The sequence below is a fragment of the Sturnira hondurensis genome, unplaced genomic scaffold (genome assembly GCF_014824575.4).
Source record: "Sturnira hondurensis isolate 20B ecotype Veracruz unplaced genomic scaffold, ASM1482457v3 Scaffold0015793, whole genome shotgun sequence".
Classification (NCBI taxonomy): domain Eukaryota; kingdom Metazoa; phylum Chordata; class Mammalia; order Chiroptera; family Phyllostomidae; genus Sturnira; species Sturnira hondurensis.
The window spans coordinates 4636500-4643199 of NW_028088424.1; the positions used below are offsets into that span (position 1 = coordinate 4636500).

The window sequence follows — 6700 nt, forward strand, 5'->3', positions numbered from 1 at the left end:
TGGGAATCACTTTATCTGCTCTCACATTCTAAATGATAGCTTTGCTGGATAAAGTAATGTTAGATGGAGGTTCTTGCCTTCCATGACTTTGAATACTTCTTTCTAGCTCCTTCTTGCCTGCAAGGTTTCTTTAGAGAAATTAGCTGATAGTCTTATGGGCACTCCTTTGTTGGTAACTCCTTCCCTCTTGCTGCTTTTAAGATTCTCTTTGTCCATAATTAATCTTGGGTAACTTAATTATGATGTGCCTTGGTGTGTGATTCCTTGGTTCCAACTTCTTTGGGACTCACTGAGCTTCTTGGACTTCCTGGACATCTATTTCCTTTGTCAGACTGGGGAAATTCTCCTTCATTATTTGTTCAAATAAGTTTTCAAACCCTTTTCAATTTCTCTCTCCTTCTCTTCTCCTCTGGCATCCTTACGATTTGGATGTTGGAATGTTTAAAATTGTCCCAGAGGTTCCTAAGCCTCACCTCATTTTTCTCAAATTCTTGTTTCTTCATTCTGTTCTTGTTGAATGGTTATTTCTTTCTTCTACTCCAAACCATTGATTTGAGTTTCCTTCCCTTCACTATTGGTTTCTTGTATATTTTCCTTTATTTTGTTTTGCATAGCCTTCACCTTTCCTCTACTTTGCTACCATATTCAACCAGTTCTGTAAGCATCCTGATTACCAGTGTTTTGAATTCTGCATCTGATAGATTGGCTATCTGTTCATTGCTTATTTGTATTTTTTCTGGAGCTTTGATCTGTTCTTTCATTGGGGCCATATTTTTTCATCTGGGTGTGACTGTTGGGAAGTAAGAGGTAGAGCCTTAGTTATTCACCAGGGAGGGGGCAACTCAAGTAGCCACGTTAGGGTACTGTATGTGGGGGGAGGGGTCTGAGAGGAAACAATGCTCCTTGCTCAGCTCTCAGCTGGCTTTCAGTCACTTCTGCCACTACCCACAAGCAAATTGGACCCTTCTGGTGCTGATTCCCAGGTGGGTGGTTTTGTGTATGTTCTAGGACCATGTGGATCTCTCTAACAAACTATCCTGTGAGGCTGGAAGTTTCTCCCACTGCTGCAATCCCCACAGGTTTTTTGAGTCAGAAGTTTTGAGGCTTCATTTTCCTGAGTTGGAACCCTGGGTTGCATGGTCTGTTTCTCTCCCCTAGTTGTTCCTCTAGTTTATCCACACACAAATGTGGGAATCCTGCGGCCACCTCCCCTACCCAGTACACCAGCCACTGCCTGCCCAGAGTCCTCTCTACCCTGGCTGCCTGTGTCCAACTTCCCCTACCAGACTGGACAAATATTTCTTCTTTAATTCCTTGGTTGTGAGACTTCCATACAGCTCGATTTTCTGTCAGTTCTGGTTTTTTTGTTTTGTTTTGTTTTTAAATTTGTTGATGTCCTTCTTTTGGTTGTGGGAGGTGGCAAAGTATATCTACCTATATCACCATCTTGGCCAGAAGTCCACACTCATTGTTTTTTTCAAAATGACATCATAACCTTTCCTAAGCTAGCTGTTTATCTCATGTAGTGATAGACCTCCTAGTCAATAGATGTGGAACTACTGCCTTTTAAAAAATGTGTCTAATTTTTCAGTGCATGAATGCAGTAAAATTTAATTAACCATTTACTGTTGGATATTCTGGTTATTTAAGTAAGTTTACTTATTGAATTATGTTGACACCTAAAATAATGCTGCAATAAAATTGCTTTACCTGTTCAGGTAAGTATTACATATGGGTGGTTTTCTTTCTACAGGATAGATTGCCAAAAGCAGGAATGTAAAATCAAAGTTTATGATATTTTTAATATTAATAGGCATTGCAGCCTACTAGTCACTGAACTTGAAACAATATTACAGCCCTGTCAATAAAATATATGATGTCTGTTTCATCACATCCTCACCAGCATGTGATCTTGTGGCTCTTCAAATTTACATTTTGGAAAGCTCGCTATGGCAATTCAGTGGAAAACAGACTTGGTCCACTGAGGGGAGAGGCAAAATTGGAGGACCAGAGTCCAGTTGGGGGACTTTGGGTTAGTCCAGGAGAGAGGTGAGAAAGGCCTGCATTGAGAAAATGCCTACAGGTGCTCACTTCAGCAGTGCATCACTACAAGTGGAATGATACAGAGAAGATTAGCAGGGCCCCTGAACAAGGATGACATGCAAATTCGTGAAAGCTTTCATATTTTTGTTTAAAGGACACATGGACAAAGTCAAAGTTGGATAGGATCAAGGGTGGGAGGTGGGGGCGGGTGGGATGGGGGGAGTAGATATGGGTGAGGAGATGGGGATAACTGTACTTGAACAACAATAAAAATAAATTAATTAAAGAAAAAGAAAGTGGATGGTGGGGTTCAGATCACTTTCACCAACTGACTCATTTAACCTACATAATAATTTGCTTTCCAGATGAAGAACCTGGGTAGTTTGTTGTTGAGACATTGTGATTTGTCTACATGTTGTAGGACTTCTGATCACTTCCNGTGAGGAGATGGGGATAACTGTACTTGAACAACAATAAAAATAAATTAATTAAAGAAAAAGAAAGTGGATGTGGGGTTCAGATCACTTTCACCAACTGACTCATTTAACCTACATAATAATTTGCTTTCCAGATGAAGAACCTGGGTAGTTTGTTGTTGAGACATTGTGATTTGTCTACATGTTGTAGGACTTCTGATCACTTCCTCACCCATCTACAGCCCGTTCTAAGGGAACACTCCCCACCCTAACCCTCCATTGCTTAAGTAGCACAGGACCCTGCTCTCCTAGTCTCAGATGACTGGATAAGGGGTGGGCATAGGACCTGAGAGAAACTGATCCATAACGATGTATGGTCTTACGGGTCACAAAACAGTCAGGTTCCTTCTGGGGTTTGAGCAAAGATGCTGAGAGGAAAACTGCCGTTGGTGCCCGTGGACGGTGCAGTGGCAAGTCTGTTCAAAGACGGGGCTGGGAAGACCATGGTCACAAATAAGTTGAAACTATAGGTAAGTCAGACTGCTGAGTAAGTAATGTAAGATGACTGAATGCAAAGAGAGCAGAGCAGATGCACAGAGAAAGGCCAAAATGCCAAGAGAGAGAAGATACTATGGATTTGAACCCACCTGCACCTTCATTTCCCAAGCAGCCTGGCAACACCTCAGCTCCTGCTCTGAGCACCTAGGATATGTCTGTGTCCTCTCCTTCGGTAACGTCTCCCCTTCCCTCCATACACACTTGAGTGTCCTTCTGGGGATCACTGCTCCCATACAACCACGGCTCTGGCAAGAGCAAGGGTGGAGTTCACAGATACTAGCCTTTAGATTTACCAAATCTGAAGTTATTTGACTTCAAATGAAAGCTATACAAAAAAATAATAATACTTTGGTCTGTCATTTACAAAGTGCTTTCCATCTACATTATTTATTTCAATCTTGTCCTGATGAGAAGATAGAAGTTCAGAGAAATTAAATACCTTCTCCAAGAGCACACCATTAATAGGTGTTTGGAGGCAGGGGTAGAGATGGTGGTCCTGGGATCCTGCTCATTGGATTGCAAAGCCCCAAACACCCTACTCGCCCTGCTGAAATGGTGCCAGGCCATGGGGCCCTGTCACCTTTTCCCACTTTACTCCCCACCCGTGTGCCCTTCATCACCTGGCTATGGTTTTAAAACCTCTTGCCCCATGCTTCAGCTGAGAGGTGTGAGTTCTACTTCAAATGAGGGTCTTGGCTGACAGACCCAAATACTCAACTCGTGATTCACGCCTAGGGCCTGCCATGTGCTTTCCAGCGTGGCTAGATGGAAGACTCCATCATTCAAAAGGGCTCTCCCCACAGAAATTAAATCCCCATACCCTTCTGGTAAAGCCCTTCCTTGATTATATCTCTGTAAAAACACATCTATTTTAACTTTGCCGTGAGTCATTAGCCTCTATCAAGGCAAGAGCATGAATAGCTTTAAAAACTAAAAATAGCTAACATTCATTGAATGTTTATTATGCTTCAGAGATTGTGCTAAGCTCTTTACGTAAATTCACTTAAAATTCCTAATAACCTTATGAAGTAAGTATTATTATCCTTATTTCTCAGATAAGAAAACTGAAGCTAAGGGAAGTTAATTAACTTGTTCAGGAATGCAGGGCTAATAGGTAGAAGAACCCGGATTTGAACCCTTGCAGTCTGCCTTCACTGAGCCTGCCAGATAAGCTGGATCTTATTCCAGGGGACAGGTCCTGAGGAAGTGGGTCATGAAAGAGGGAAGTCTCCTAGTGGGCAGAGAGGAGCAGGGAAAACCCATAGTATCTGGTGCTCCTTGGCCCGATAAGACCTGGGCCAGGGCCAGGGCCTTAGGGAGTCCTAAATATCAGGAGACAGGTCAAAGGCACTGGGTGACCAGCTTGGAGAGTAGGCATATAATTGTAAAAGGAGGAGAAGGGAGGGAAGGAAGTAGTTTCCTGAAGAGACAGAACCAGCCTTCTTCACACATTATTAGCTAGGGGCCAATCACTTTCCTCCCAGAGTTCCATCATCCTATGGCTCCTCAGGCCCAATCTAGTGAACCAAAAGGGATCATGTCTCGAGACAAATCCTGGGAGGCAAATGTCCCATCTGGCCCCCAAAATTGCAGTCTCAGCCATTCCCTCTGGGAATCCCACTGTCGGGTTCCTGGTCTTCACTGGGACACTGCAGGCACGATGCTTCCACCTGGTTAGGAATCAGGAACCCCTTGGCCCTGGACCCTAAGACCCTATCAACTGACTGAAACTTCAGTTAAATCAGCTTTCCTCTCTGGTCTTGAGATTCCCCTTTTGAAAAGTGTAGGCACTTAGTGATGTTGTTAATGATCCCTCAGACTCCAAGCAGTTCAAAGTGTTCCAAATAGAAAGCCCATCAGCTCAGGAAACAGAAGGACCTGGATTCTAGCCCAACCAGATCACTTACAAGTTGTATGACTCTGGGTGAGCCATAGACTATCTTCACACCTCACTTTCCTCTGCTCTGCAATGGGATAAGCTGCTCCACTTATATCCCAGGCTTCCTGGGAATGAGATCATGCCTATGAAAATGCCGTGAACTTGGTAAAGCCCTTTATACATACAGATGCAAGGTGTCAAATCTGTGATTTCTTCCTTCTTCAATCTCCCCTGAAGCCAGATCAGCCAAGATCTTACACCCCCAGCTCCATAAGGACCAGAATCCAGAAGGATGGCATTGAGTAGCATCACCGTCTCCTGGGCCCTGCCTACTCAAGACCCTTACCCAGGTGGGCCTATTCCCAGAACAGGAGGTAGTTCTTCTTTGCCACAAATCCTGCAGGACTCTTCCACCCGTCTGCATGCCAGTGTCGCCTCTGAAAGTCTCATCTGCTCCCTGGACTGTAGTCACCTCCAAGTTGAACTTGGGCCATGAGGGTTAGTGACAGGAGGTGCCTAGCCCCATCTGCTCTGGAAAGCAGAAAGAACTCAACGCACAACCAGTTCACAGTCCATTTTTCAAAGTTTGACGTCAATTTGCAGCCTTAGATTGGTTTTTGTTTCTCTGTACTTTGTTTTCTTTTTTGTGATGAATGGTTATTGTCAAGCTGGCTTAGAAGAAACGATAGGCAGGAGGTGGGGGCTGGGGCGGAGATGGCGCAGCGGGTGGGTTTCTTGTTTGGGTTGTTGTTTACGTTTCTTTTTTAGGGAAGCAAATGGAGCGGGAGGTACCTGAGGTCAGAACTGGGTCATATGAGATAGATACCAGGGCCATGTTGTAGCCGCCTGGTCCTTTCATTCAGGCCCAAAGATGCTGAGACCTCTCTCCCTTTCCTTTCCCCACAAGCACACATCTCATCGGGGGATGGACGGCATGTCAAGGCTGCAGCGGATAATGCTGTCAACTGCAGATAAATACAAGCCAAACAGACCCAGAAAATTATTTCCTCTTAATGGAAAAATTATCAGGCCCCAAGTAGCCTGATCTAAGGGCTTTTAGATGTGCACCGAGAAATATACTTGAGTGTTCGCTCAAGCTTCTCTCTAGGAAGGGTTTTGCAAAAACCATCTTCTCCCACATTCTCTGCTAGAGCAGAAGAGCACACACGTCTGGTTGCCTGGCTTGAAGACAATAGGATCTCACAGATCTTGCCTTAGGATCATACCGTTAGGTTTCTTAGAGTTTTCAGACATATGAGATTGAAAGGATATTAGAAATCCCTCTGCCAACCTCTCTCAGGTCCTAGAGAATTGAATTGAGGCCCAGAGAGAAATGACTTCCCAAAGGTCATGATCACTTAGCAGCACGACAAGGAACTAAGGCCTTTGACTCCAATTTCACTTCCCATTACCCCAAACACTCTGGTCAATTCCTTGCAGCTCTCTGAAGCTTCTTACATCACTCACTCAAACAAACACAGTCCTACAGGCCCAGGGACACTGAATTCTAGGCAGGTCACTGCCTTACTTAAGAGCATTTGTGGTGCATTAGGATTTGCCCACAATTCTTTTTCCCTTCCTACTCTGCCATGGCTCACAGTCTGCAGGGTAAACATCTCCACCCTATTGACTGGACTTGTGACTCACTTTGATTAATGAAACATGAGTGGATGTGCCATGAGCAGAAAGAAGCTTAAGTGTATTTGTGTGGTTTGGTTTGGTGGTTTGCACCTCCGCAATCTGCCATGCATTTGTCAATTCCAGAATTAGAGACACATGAAGTAGATTTGAACACAGTTCTCAG

General features: G+C 44.2%; 1 pseudogene; it reads left to right on the forward strand.

Moving 5' to 3' along the window:
* The first annotated feature begins 2088 nt into the window (after positions 1 to 2088).
* On the forward strand, positions 2089 to 2189 carry LOC119000596 (uncharacterized; annotated as a pseudogene).
* Positions 2190 to 6700: the final 4511 nt, after the last annotated feature.